Source organism: Pectinophora gossypiella, chromosome 23 (assembly GCF_024362695.1).
Source record: "Pectinophora gossypiella chromosome 23, ilPecGoss1.1, whole genome shotgun sequence".
NCBI lineage: Eukaryota > Metazoa > Arthropoda > Insecta > Lepidoptera > Gelechiidae > Pectinophora > Pectinophora gossypiella.
In genome coordinates this window covers 9,275,471-9,290,564 of record NC_065426.1, presented here as the reverse complement: position 1 = coordinate 9,290,564, position 15,094 = coordinate 9,275,471, and the positions used below count along the sequence as shown (strand labels likewise).

The 15,094-nt window shown below is 38.7% G+C and overlaps 1 long non-coding RNA gene and 1 other non-coding gene across 2 annotated transcripts in view; both read right to left on the bottom strand.

The window, feature by feature from the left end:
* Nucleotides 1–15,094, bottom strand: part of LOC126377645 (uncharacterized) — a 350,458-nt gene that overhangs the window by 103,394 nt on the left and 231,970 nt on the right. The window lies entirely within an intron of this gene.
* On the bottom strand, nt 4,775–4,847 carry Trnam-cau (transfer RNA methionine (anticodon CAU)). Its single transcript has one exon. It is a non-coding gene; the product is annotated as a tRNA-Met (tRNA).

The following is a 15,094-nucleotide window of genomic DNA, read 5'->3' as shown; positions in this document are numbered from 1 at the left end:
ACTTTAGGACTCTGTCGCACTAACATATTTGACATTTAGTGAGACTTACTGTTTAATTTGTCAAAAAAGTTAATGTGACATGGTACTAAAGTACACTATAAGTACATATTAATGCTCGTGACCGTAGATAAATTGGCCCCGATTCCTGCAGACATCTCCTAATTTTATTTTAAGTTATAAGTACCCGCCATTTTCTTTTCCGCCGAATACGAAAGGGACCGACGACTAACTTTTAAAATAAATTAATATTCCGGGCGCATCAAAACATCTCAAGGCATCTCGCCGGTATGCAACCCGTTTGACGTGTGCTGTCAACTTAATTCTGTCAGGTTATTGGCCAATATAAAAATTTGGGTTTTTAAAATTCCTGCCTAAAATCGACTGCTCTATAAATTTTATGCCTGTCGATTATTCGTCCCTTTCCTTTTCGGCGGATAAGAAAATGACAGGTATAACTTAAAATAAAATTAGATGGAGCCTACAGGAATCAGCACCATTTAAAAAAAATATTCAAATAATTAAATGTAGTTTCGAATATAGCATTGTTCTTTTTATTTTTCACAGGGTGGAAAAAGGTGCTTACGTGATTTTTCACTACAATGCGACGAAGCTATGGTCTCACTGTGATGACTCGTTCTCGGAAATGTTCCCAAAGTGTGAATACCTATTCCCGTTAAAAGAACTCTTTAATGGTAAGTAGTAGTAGCTGCTTTTTTTTTTCAAATTGTTCTTTTTTGTGCTCAGTAGTTAAGTAATTAACCTCTTTTTTCAAAACTTTTGTGCCTTTTCGTGGTCTAGTGGTAAGAGCGCTAGGCTCACGATCTGGAGGTCCGGGTTCGATTCCCGATGGGGACATTGTCGAAATCACTTTGTGAGACTGTCCTTTGTTTGGTAAGGACTTTTCAGGCTTGAATCACTTTGTCAGAAAAAGTAAGTTGATTCCGTGCTTCGGAAGGCACGTTAAGCCGTTGGTCCCGGCTATTAGCCGTAAAAACACCTCCACCACACCGCAGTGGAGCAGCGTGGTGGAGTATGCTTCATACCCTCTCCGGTTGATTGAGAGGAGGCCTGTGCCCAGCAGTGGGACGTATATAGGCTATTTATGTTATGTTGTGCCTTTTACTTTTACATTAACAATAAATGGACTTATATACTCGACATTGCGTTCCGTTTTACGCACTTAGCAACAAGTGAGTGAGAAACGTAAGTGTTTACCCATATCCACACTGTCGCACTGGCTGACCTAGACCTAACTCCCAGGAAGCGCCTTGAAGTCTGCGCATGCGACGGTGTGAGTTGAAACGATAATACACATTGTAATTATCGCTTCCAGTGGTGTATCGCCTTGAATTATTGAACATGTGTTTTATGGTAATGGAGCTATTGATACATGTCTATTTGTGGCAATTGACACATTTTTTATCGTTTTTCACAGTCTGTAGAGTATTTATTTATTTATAAATAAGGTACACTAACAGCTTATCACTACTATTCACTACATAGTATAAAACAAAGTCGCTTTTTCTGTCCCTATATACCTATGTACGCTTAAATCTTTAAAACTACGCAACGGATTTTGATGCGGTTTTTTTTTAAAAGATATAGTGATTCAAGAGGAAGGTTTATATGTAGAATAACATTCATTAAATAGTAGAGAAATACTGTTATTTTTGAGGTTTTTAATGTGATGTCGTAAATAATTTTATTTTTTCTTCAGCATTGCACCCGAGCGAAGCTGGGGCGGGTCGCTACTATTTAATAAAACTGTGCAAGATAGCACAACTTTTTATAGAAACCTCTTTTATATAAGTAGTTTTTTATTATTTTATTGTCTTTGTTTTTGATAATGACTTTTGTCTTTTGTTCTTCTTGTAAAATATATTGCTGCTTGCACGAGAACCGTCTTTTCTTATTGGTAGATCGCCAAATAAATAAAAATAAAATAAAAGTTACATCAGGAATTAGACTGTTATATAAGCCAATTATAGGTGCACGCAACATTTGCTGTGTAAATTGGTTGTCATCAGCTTTTATGAGTACTATACAGAGACGGAGGGAGTCCTAGTAAGGCTTTGAAATAGACTACTTGATTATATTTCAACAACATAACATTTACTAAAATAAAATATAATTAAAAAATACTATAGTACTATTACTACTACTTTACTTTATACTACTTTCAACAACATAACATTTACTAAAATAAAATAAATATATACTATAAATAAAATACTTATAGTAAACTAGTCGTAATATTTAATAGTTTCAATGTTATTTATTAAATCATACATAAACTCACGCCTATTTCCCACCGGGGTAAACAGAGACTATAGAATTCCATTTGCTTCGATCCTGACACACTTCTCTTGCTTCCTCCACATTCATCAATCGCTTCATACACGCACGCCGGTTCAGAGTAGATCGTATTAAACCTTTTCTAAGGACATCTCCGATTTGGTCATCGTAAGTCCTTCTCGGTCTTCCTCTGCCAGCCCTACCATCAACTTTCGCTTTATATACCGCTTTTGTAATTCTATTATCCTTCATCCGCTCTACGTGTCCAAACCAACCTAACATTTCCGTCTCAATCTTAGTCTAGTAGGAGTATTTATTAAATCTTATTACAAAATTCGTAGATCTAGAATTTATTAGAATGTAAATTCAAAAAGCAAATAAATATGTAATTATTAGGTAAGACTGCAACGCGACATACACGGCTGAGCAAAGAAAGGAGGTCGCGGGTTCGAGTCCATTTCTATCAACGTCCAAAATCAAAACTCATTCACTTTACGTAATTACATGTAATTGTAATCCGTTTTAATCGAATTACGACAGTAATTGCTGTATAAAAGATAATTGGTTACTTGTAGATTAAGAAATAAAGTGCATCTTCACGGTTGTATGTTCCATTCGGGGTAATTGTTACGTGTTATTGTAGATTAGGTTCATCATCATCAGCCCATTAACGTCCCCACTGCTGGGGCACGGGCCTTCCCTATGGATGGATAGGGAGATCGGGCCTTAAACCATCACGCGGGCCCAGAGCGGATTGATGGTTATTAACGACTGCTAATGCAGCCGGGACCAACGGCTTAACGTGCCTTCCGAAGCACGGAGGAGTTTGAGATGAAAACTTTGTTTTGTGGTCACCCATCCTGTGACCGTTATGGGCTGGGGACGTTAATGGGCTGATGATGATGATGATGCTATGGGCTCAAAATTTTCACAAAATTCGGAGCCAGTAAATAGTATGACTAAGTAGATATTTGTGTTTAGTTAGTATTCGCACGCGTGAGGCCGTGTTTTACATCTAGGTCACTTGGCCAAAACAAGTGTTGACCTTGAGGACAGGAAACTTCCGTGTAGTTGAAGTTATTGCTATTTGGAATGCTTCCGACGGCTTTCTTGCCGAGGGAAGGGCAAGGATTTACCTCGCACGCCACTCACTTGGTCGGACAAGTGGGGAGCGCTGAGAGCTCTCAATCGATATTAGAACAGTAGAGAGAAGCGGTCCGACGTATAGCTCATTTAAATCAATACTGTCGATAGCATCGATATTACTTCTGCCTATTGCAAGAACTATCGATACTACTTATTGATAATATAACTTGACTATTGCAAGAACTATCTATAGTATTGCTTCTGACTATTACAAGAACTATCGATAGTATTGCTTCTGACTTTTGTAAGAACTATCGATAGTATTGCTTCTGACTATTGTAAGAACTATCGATAGTATTGCTTCTGACTATTGTAAGAACTATCGATACAGACTATCGATAGTATTGCTTCTGACTATTGCAAGAACTATCGATACTACTTATTGATAATATTGCTTCTGACTATTACTCGATACTATTGCTTTTGACTATTATTTTATTTATTTATTTTATTTTATTTATTTTATTTCACATATACATAGTTATTACAGATAAACCAAATCGACAATGTATGCAAACTATTTACTAAAATACCTTAGACTGATATTAGTGAATTCCGCTAACGAACATGTATATAAATCTGTGTCCGGGTTTTCATGCTTATTTCGTTAATCGCGCGAGTAGCCCGGGCAATAGGTGAGTGCTTCCCGAGGTTGGTACGACCAAATGCAAATGCAAATGTGGTATTGCAAAGATAGCATCGATAGTTAATCACTAGTGCTAATTCCTGTATACATCATCTAATTTTAAGTTATGGCTGTCACTTTCTTATCCGCCGAAAAAGGGGCGACAACTTGATAGTTTTCTTAAATGAATTGCTTTGATGTGGCCATTTTAACCCCCCTTATCAAGGACTACGCAATTTTTTGAATAGCGTGCTCTTAAATAATCAAATAATTTGCACGCCTAAATAACTTTGGAATTCTTAAGGAAAATAATAACATCTTCCGCCAAACAACACGCCAAGGTCTTAGATGTTCCAATGAACTTTAATGTACCATTTATCATACTGTCATTGTTACTTGTTAAGTTATGTTATTTACTATTTATTTGCGAAATAAGCAAGATGTTATTTATAAACATGCAATTTATCACATTATTTAAGGATTATAAATTAGCTAGATAAGTAATAATTGTGTATTTCTTTATTTACAACTTTTGAAAAACATAAACAAAACAGAATTTTTTATGCTTTAAATATTAGGTAAGTAGGTTAAAATTATACTATTTCATCTTAATTTATTTTACTGTTACTTTTTCACTTTATGAAAATTAAGAAAGTTAATAATTAACTTTTCCATTTTTAAAATAAAAAGTAAAAAATCAAAAAGAAATGCCCCGGGTGAGGATCGAACTCACGACCTTAAGATTATGAGACTTACGCGCTGCCTACTGCGCTACCGAGGCGGTTGACGTGGCAGTCCAAATTGCTACCTATATTGTACCGACGTAAACCGCCATATTGAATTCATTATCTCTGGTTCAAGGTTCCTTTACCGCGAAAAACAAATGCGAACTTTGTTTATTCGTAGTGAAGCGATTGTTGAAGATAAAAATATAATTCTCGAATTTGTTTTTATGAAGTTGGTCTCGAGTCCATACACTCCGTTCCAACAAAATTAAATGTAAGTATCTACAATAAGTCAGTCAAAAGAAAATTGTTATGAAAAATGTGAAATTTTAAAAGTGTAATAGGTACGATAAGCTTCAAAAGTCCAATCAGTTTCTTGCAAAGTAATAAATTAACTGGTTGCACTTAAGACCTCCTGGTTACATGTCGTTTCTGTTATAGACAAAAACCACTTACAAAAACAAATTTTATTATGGCTACTAATGGTTCATAATAATTTCACTACTTTTTACAAAATAATTCGCTGAGCTCAGTGACTGCAATTTTGCTCTTTGATACCTACTTTATTAATTTTGCAAGTCAGTGTAGTTGAATGACCCAAGTAAAAAAAAAAATAAAAAAAATGGGAGCTCATAAAACACCGTTTCTGTGAATAAGTCACATAAACTCTCATATTTCAGTTTCCTTCCTCCGTCTGCACTTGGAATACCATTGTATTTAAGTTTATAAGTAATACAAACTTAAAAAAAAAAGAAAGGAAAACATGAAACAGTAGGAGTAGGGCCCTGTGGTGAAGTTTTCTGGCCACGTCTTTCCCTCAGCGATACAGCTTCCGATGTGGTAGTAGTTTTACAGGCAGTTACATAATTCATCATCATCAGCCCATTAACGTCTCCACTGCTGGGGCACGGGCCTTCCCTATGGATGGATAGGGAGTACGGGCCTTAAACCATCACGTGGGCCCAGTGCGGATTGATGGTTATTGACGACTGCTAATGCAGCCGGGACCAACGGCTTAACGTGCCTTCCGATGCACGGAGGAGCTCGAGATGAAAACTTTTTTTTTTGTGGTCACCCATCCTATGACCGGCCTTTGCGAAGGTTGCTTAATTTCAACAATCGCAGACCGAGCGCGTTTACCGCTGCGCCACCGAGCTCCTCAATTAAGTTACATAATACGTAATTTAATTTTTGACGTTCAAAAAGCGCTAACTATGTAAGCCAATTTTGCAGAATAAATATTTTTGAATTTTGGATTTAGAAAAAGTATATGTATTTATATATTACAGGACCCTCTAATTACCGTATGTTTTGACCATCTGTGGCTTCTAATTAGCACTAGCTTTGCACATTATAAATCAACCGAAATGTGTTATGTTCAGGTCATACCCAGGTCAATGCTTGTGCAGTGGTTCTCAAAATACTTCTATCATTGACGTGAATAAAAAAACTAAAAATCGTTCAGATCCTACTCCTTCCGGGCATGTCATAGCTACCGGGTGAGAGTCTTCAGCGCTCCCCATTTGTCTGGCCAAGTAGTTAATGCAATCTGCGGCAAATCTACTATAAGTCACGTCATAAAAAAGGGCATGTCATAAAAAACATGGCCTCTGTGATCGAACACTTAAAGCGTCGGACTCTTTATCTGAAGGGCCGGGTTCGATGCCCGGTGGGGACATATCACAAAAATCACTTTGTAGTCCATGTTTAGATTGTTAATGTTTATGGGCTAGTCAGAGGTACATTCATCGAAGGGTGAACTTAGTACCCAAAACTCATCGAGCTTTTGTTAGACCACCGTGATAGGTGGTAAGCCATATCGTCGTCTATAACAGTCGGGCCAACTGCGTTATTAGTATAAATTAAAACCTAACATTTTATTTTTTATGGTATTTTATTTAACATTTTTTATATTCATTGTTTGAGGTTTACATGATTATTATAATATTAAAACTACTAACATAATTAAAACACATAATACCGGCTTCTTACCGCGTTATTATCAATAGAAGACGGGTTTAAATTATCGAGTATGTGGAATCCAGTAATAGGTAAATAACTTAAAACGGCCTAATGTGGTGACAAAACGCGAGGACACAGTGATTGCGGTTTGTCGTGGATTTTTTGAGAGTTCAGATGGTTCCGAACATTCCGACTCCAAATGTAGCAAAGCGGCAAAGAAAAAGAGTAGACAGAAATGTTCGCCGTTAAAAAAATATGGTTCTACCTACTCCACTCCAATTACATAAGTCGTCCCGTGATCATGGCACTTCACAACTGTGTAGAAACATCGGGAGTCTCATATCTCTCATAATAACGCGGTAAGAACCCAGTATTACGTGATTTATTTTTTTAAATTATTAACTGTACAAGAAGTGAGTGAGTTTGAACTATTCTTTCAGTGGTATAAGCAGGTAACGAATTGGGAATCACTGGCTCAGTGTTATACGAAGCCCTACCAAAATGACGCAACCCAGTTACTGCCAAATTATGTCAGGCCGGATTACCAGGTCGGTGGAGACGGTACATGGTGTTTTTTTTACTGAAACCTAAGGTTATAGTGGTGGTGGAGCCGTGGTAGCCCAGTTGGTAGAACGCTTGCCTCTCATTTTCAGGTCGCAGGTTCGAATTCAGCACAAGACTATGGCTGCGTTTCCATTGACGCGGAACTATGCGGAGATGTGCAGGAATCGACCAATCACCGTGAGGGGGAGAGTGACAGAGCGTCTCCATTTTTCGCCCTCTCGAACGCTGGGATTGGTTAAATCCGCACATCTCCGCTCTTCTACGCCCATCTCCGCGTCAGTGGAAACCCGGCTTAAACCAATGATTGTCGAATTTGTTTTCGAATTCATGTTTGGATCATATATGATAATCACGTGACCAGCGGTGAAGGAAAACATCCTGAGGAAATCGACATTCCCGAGAAATGCATTTTCAGAGGTATGTGACCTAACCTGTATTGGGCTGGTTTTCCTTTCGCGGGTTGGAAGGTCAGACAGGCAGACGCTTCTGTAAAAAACCGGACCTGTCAAATCTTCAGGTTAAGTAAGCGGGCCCTGTGAAAAACGGGATAATGCTAGGGAGATGATGATGTCTGTTATCCATGAAATTAGAAGGTTAACCTTCTTCTTGAAGGCAAATCTGTACAGCGCCATCTAGTTTTTTTGGGGAACGTAGAAAGTCCCTCATCATCATCAGCCCATTAACGTCCCCACTGCTGGGGCACGGGCCTTCCCTATGGATGGATAGGGAGATCGGGCCTTAAACCACCACGCGGGCCCATTGCGGATTGGTGGTAATCAACGATTGCTAATGCAGCCGGGACCAACGGCTTAACGTGCCTTCCGAAGCACGGAGGAGCTCGAGGTGAAAACTTTTTTTTTTGTGGTCACCCATCCTATGACCGGCCTCTGCGAAAGTTGCTTTACTTCAACAATCGCAGACCGAGCGCGTTTGCCGCTGCGCCACCGAGCTCCTCATTGCGTCTTAAATGCGGAACCACAGATAAAATTAAAAGGTTAATAAAAATTAACACGAGGTTGTTCGGTAAATTGCGAAGTTCAATTAATTTTGAACTTTGATAATGCGCTACCTTACCGTATAAACATAATTAACAGTAGTTACTAAAACAGGTAGGCACTTTCTTGCAAAAAGGTATTTTGTATCGGAAGTAGGTATATTTACCTACAGATAACAATTTGTATTACTATTATTATTACATAGGGTGTTAGTGAAACCGTAACAAAAACTTTGGGTGATGCTTCAGACCATGATTTTACGTAGAATCATGTTGATTGATATCAAGCGGAATTTCCTATCGGGAAATTCATGACAGTTTTATTTTTTTTATTATTATTTTCAGTACTATAATTAAGATATTTTTTTTATTAAAAACCATAAATGTAAATCTAACAACAACGCGTACGCGAACTCTACCACCACCGACCCCGAACCCACTGACCACTGAATCTACGACTGAGCTTAGACTGTTCGAAGCAAGTGCCAAATTTCTCAAAAACCTCTCTCTCACTCCTTGGCATTTATTATTCCCATCTGATGGTGGGGTCTGCCTTCTTTGTACTTCTCTTCCACTTCGCTCTATCGGACGTGTCGTTCTCGGAGACATTGCACATACACAGGTCCTTTTTGACCACATCCGCCCATCTTGTTTTTGGTCGTCCTCTTGGTCTAAGCCCTGGTATGTTTAGATTGGCTGTAACGTTACCCACATAATCTGGAGGTCTTCTTTTTACGTGCCCAAACCAACGGAGCCTGCTCTCTTGTAGCTTTTCAGAGATGTCGCGTACGCCGAGACTGCCGCGCACGTATTCGTTACGGATTTTGTCGAGCATCGACAAACCTGATGTAATAAAAAAGATATAAATTCCACAGCAGTTACATTAGAAATGACGCAGAAAAAAGCGCCAATATATATTTTTTTTAATTTGCATTACACTTATCAAATTATGTACTTATGTAATATCTTATGCAGTTACATTCATAACATAGTTTTGTGCATTTGAATAACAGACGCCGGTTCACCCAGATTTAGGTATAGAGATTAACGAATATATTACATAATGACTAACAACAGTTATAACAGTGTGATAACACAGAGATGTGGTGTAAAAGACGATATAGTGACTAAGATTGAGAAGGGAATGTTAGGTCGGTTTGGACATGTAGACCGGATGAAGGATAATAGAATTGCAAAAGCATGTATTTTCAGAGGTATGTGACCTAACCTGTATTGGGCTGGTTTTCCCTTCGCGGGTTAGAAGGTCAGAGTCGCTTCTGTAAAAAACCGGACCTGTCAAATTTTTCAGGTTAGTTAAGTAATGCTAGGGAGATGATGAGTGCGTTAAATAAGAAATAAAATAAAAAGCAATATTGCTATAAAAAAAAATTTACCTACTTACTTAAATAAAATGAATGAATATTAAGTGCGCAATGTCAAATAGCGATATTGCTTTCTTAGATGAATTGCTTCGTTGCGGCCTTTAAATCCCCAAGTATTTTCACACATTTTTTGACCTTTAAAATTTTCTTTTTGTCGTTTCGTAAAAGGTATCTCTTTTGACCAGGATGCGAAGCAGCCAGTCACAGTTCGATGTAACTAATACCATGAGTCAGGTATAAAGTTAACGTCACTTTCAGCTGAAACTAACTGGCTTATAGTCACCCCACATTGTGTAACATATAATTAGATTGCGTTAAGCACCGTCCGAACATTATTCAACTCTTGTTTTCGTCTATTGATCGGGATGATTGCTATTATGTGCTCGTTATAAGTAATGAGGCACTTTCTAGCCTACGTTCTCTAAAAAAACATAGAGTGCGCTGTTTAGATTTAACGTGATAATTGGGTAGTTACCTAGATCTACCTACCTAGATCTCTAAATAGACTTCGGACTCAGGTGGGCCGAAGTAAGGACAATCTGTTCAGGTGGGGTTTCTCGGATGGCGCGGACTTAAAGTGCAAGTGCGGCGTTCCCCAAACGATGGAACATCTTACATCGTGTCCTGCGTGCCCGAACACCTGCACGCAGGAGGATCTGATGAGCGCTGCAGATAGCGCCATACTTGTTGCCAAGTTTTGGGCCGATAATATTTAGTTTGCCATCGACACGATAAGAAGAGTTACCTAGATCAAAGATAAATTATGAAATTCTGATTAATAATTAACCCTTCTGTTACCGAGCAAAATAGCGCCATTTTGCTCGGTAGCAGAAGGGTTAAAGGCAGATCTAAAGGCGATAAAAAGTTTACTATTTAACTTATTTATGAATTTTAATAAAGAAAAATGTAAATAAGTGCGACATTATGTCACGTTTTTCTATGACGTCACAGGTTGCTTTTTCATACAAATTGCATAGTAATTTTGTGTTTTTACGTTTAGTAATAAGTAACTGATTAGACTAGTAGGAAACTATCCTAGTACCTATTTTCTTATTGCTCGAAGCTTTATTTTTTTGACGTGATTTTATTGTAGATTAACGGCCTGTGTAGTCCAGTTTGAAAGTGTTGGGCTGACGATCATTCCCGGGTTCGAATCCTGGTGAGAGTAAGATGATCCGTGCCACGTTAAGTCGTTGATTCCAGATACTACTCACTGATGTAAGTACGTAGTCGTTACAGGAGTCTTGTAAGGGGCCTTTGGTGGCTCAATAGTAACCCTGACAGCAGGTTTGAAGAGGTTGGTTATCCACCTCACAACCCACACGATGATAGATTGTAGATTTTTGTTTGTCGGAAGTTGCCTCGATGAAGCGAGCTGAAATCGTCTTTAAAAACTGACGCGCTTCTGAACCCCATCGGCCCATCGATCGTTTCCACAGCAAAATAGGCAAGAAAAAACCTGTACCCAGACCCTGATACTTACAAGTGAAAGTGTAAGTGTGTCAAGTGCAAGTGTGTGAAGTGTAAGTGTGTGAAGTGTAAGTGTGTGAAGTGTAAGTGTGTGTGTGTAGTGAAGTGGAGTGCCTATTTGATTTTAAATCAGACTTCATAAGTTCACACTTAAAATACCTATTTTAAATGATGATGATATAAGCCTAGCCTAGTGATAATCTACACTTCTAAGTATTCTTGTAGTGACATTGCTCTAGACATTGTCCTCAATGCTACGAACACCTTGACTGAACCACAACTGCAGTCATAGGATGCGATGGAAAATTCTGGAAAATTAAGTCTGAAGCATCCCCCAAAGCTTTAGTTACAGTGTCACTTACAGCTGTACGTACCTGTACGGCTACCTGTACGTACTTGTACGGGGTGTAAGTGACATCAAAACGAAAACTTTGAGGGATGATTCAAACCATGATTCTGAGTTGACGTCAAGTGGAATTTCTCGTCAGTAAAATTAGTGAATATTTTAGCGTTTTTGTAAAAAATGTTTTCAGTTCCATACTTTTGCGACGGAAAATTCCATTTGATATCAATATGAGTTGACAACAACTCAGTATTATGGTCTGAATAATCGAATTGTAGCGTTGACAGCGACTCCTCGAACAGCGATTCCCGCTACGGCGAGTCTCTTTACGGCGAGTGGCTTGACACTGCGTCTGTCATTTGCATGTACAGCTTAAAACACACCTCCAAAGTTTTCGTTTCCGTTTTTTTTTTTGACGTGACTTATTGTAGATTTGCCGCAGATGGCATTAACTACTTGGCCGGACAATGGGGAGCGCTGAAGGCTCTCACCCGGTACTACGTTTAAGACAGCTGAGAGTGCCCAGTTGGGCGCGAACTTCGGCTCAGGGCGTCGTCTGAGAGGAAAAATATTTGAAAGAATTAATCGTCCCTAGTGGGTCTCTAGTGGGTGGGAAATTGTCGACCACGCCGGCGGGGTCGGTATCGGAGTCCTGAAGTGTTTGGTGTCGCGAGCTGATTGGCTGCCTCTGTGGCTAGAGTAATCGGGTCGTCGGGATCGTATATTACGTCCTTCGGAAACCAAAAATGGATGGGCGGGTGTAGAAACAAAATATTAATGGACTGTATATGCGGTTACGATAAATTCGAAATTCAACTGGTATGTCACGCTGGTGGACTAGGGCAAACTGCTGCGGATATGGAACAAATGAAATACAGTTTGCAAGGGTAAGGAAAAGCACAGTACCTGGTGGCGGCGCGTCTGACCTCAGCCGGCGGGTTCATAAAACACTGATTGATGATAATACACTTCGATCAAGCACACAAACAACACAGTGCGGCGAGGTAAACCATATAACAGCGAATTTGTCGAATTAATCACCAGGACATGTCCTTTTACGCGAAATTTGAGTTTTATTTTTACCAGCGCGTGCGTGTTAACAAGGGATACTTTTCAGGATACTTTTCACTCCTCCGATACTTTTCAGGACTCGCCGGCGGCACCACCGGATTCGACACTGGGCTTACGGAGGGGTGAGTCTGGCGAAAGATGCCACACTAAGTGAGCATAGCTATACTACCAGGGGATATGGGATTTCGTTACGGTGTCACTAGCACCTACTATGAATACTGCCAGATATTCGTCTCAGAATTAATTAAAACACGTGAGCAAATAAACTTCATCAGATCATTACATGATTAGTGATTAGCCACATCAAGGATGATTCAAACAACCTTGTAACACGCCCAAATATATCGTGCTCTTGTAAATGCTATTAAGGAGTAACGAGTTTTTTTGTGTCTTTAACACAGATTCTCGCAATTAAAGTATCATAATGGCTCTGGTACATTATGTCCATCGAAAACTTAAATGTTAATAGTTCGACAAGTTCTATTTTAAAAAAAAGTACTTACCCAATAAAGATAAATCCGAAACAGTAAAATATTAAAGGAAATGGTAATAAAATAGGAATCTTTGTAGATATAACAAAAAACGATAAATTCTATTACGAATAACTATATTGAATGAATGATTTAAATATCTACCGAACAAAAATTAAATCCTAAACAGAAAAATGTTTAAAAAATAGAAAGTATTAAGTAGGATTTCTTTGTAGATAAGAACGCTAAACTTAAACGATAAATTCTATAACGAAAATAACTACTTATATTTAATTAATAATTTAAAGGAGAATGGGCGAATCTGGTCCAAGAACCTCCACTGATGAGACTTATATGTATTGAAAGCTTATGCTTTCCCTATGTTTCTGGAAAAGTTCTATCAGATTCTGTCTCGGGGTGCTTTTTCTACAGCCATGTTTGTCCTGGCACCATTTAGCAACAAATCTCGAATCGATTTTAGTCCCTCATTTTATTTTATCTTCACACTTTTAGCCAGGACAAACATGGCCGTAAAAATAGAATACCCCGGGACAGAATCTGATAGAACTTTGCCAGAATCATAGGGAAAGCATAAGCTTTCAATACATATAAGTCTCATCAGTGGAGGTTCTTGGACCAAGTTTCATACAAATGTGCCCATTGTCATTTGGAATATTTTCATGGCGGTAACATAATTATGATTTATGTCTGGCAGAGATATTCTAACAAACTAAACTACATACTTACGAAATGGTTCATACATATATAAACAGCCTATATACGTCCCACTGCTGGGCACAGGCCTCCCGTCAATCAACCGGAGGGGGTATGGAGCATACTCCACCACGCTGCTCCACTGCGGGTTGGTGGAGGTGTTTTTACAGCTAATAGCAGGGACCATCGGCTTAACGTGTACTTTTTCGGACAATTAGGTGATTCAAGCCTGAAAAGTCAAATAGTGCAATGGTTCACAATGTACTAGATATAGTCCACGTGTAGTGATCGGGCATTTTGAAAACTTATCCTGCGCTCTACCATGCGCGTAGATTTACATTTTATACATAGTTACTACTTATACAAATCATGCGTGAGGTTGCACCTGTTTCAAATACGGTATGAGCAATCAGATTATAATATAGAGATGCAAGGTTATTTACGTATCTATGGTACTTGACCAGGCTGTATGGCTATGTTCCTTTGCCTGCTCCTTCTTGGGGCAAATTTAACAAAAAAAAGGCTTTTTGGCGGGAACGGGAACGGGACAGTTGCTTTCTTCATTGAATAATCTAAATAATTAATACGGATTTTTTGTGGTTAATGATCGCATTAAGTTAGTCGGAAGACATCGCGACAGTGTTATTATATCGGAGTATTCAATAAACAAAGTGTGTCTGCCTATTTTCGCTTCATGCCAAGAAGCCGCTTCATAACTCGAAAGTTTATGCGGACTTTTGAGTTAATTCGTTTGGTGTTCGGAGTAGGAGTCTACTCCGAGGGTGGGGTTTAGGTTTCATCATCATCACCTTTCATCATTTCATTATTCATCAAGAAAAAAAAATACGTAAGACATCGCTGTATGGGCATAGTTCCCTTTGCCTTACCCTTCGGAGAAAACAAAAAAAAAACAAAAAAAATATCTATGGTACTACCTGCAGACAGACAGATAAACATACTGGTGCCAACACCATCTAATTTTATTTTCAGTTATATCTGTCATTTTCTTATCCGCCGAAAAGGAAAGGAACGGGTAATCGACAAGCATAAAATTTATGGAACACACGTCAATTTTAAGCACAAATCTAAAACAACCGTCTAAAAATTTTACATTGGCCAATAACCCGACAGAATTATGTTGACAGCACACGTCAAACGGTTTGCATACCAGCGAGATACCTGTTTGATTCGCCCGGGCTATCCATTCATTTACTCATTCTTCCTAAAATTAAGAACTGTGAATCATCCGTCCCTTTCCATTTCGGCGGATAAGAAAATTACAGATATGACAAAGTAAAATTAGGAGGTGTCTGCTGGAATCGGGGCCATTATG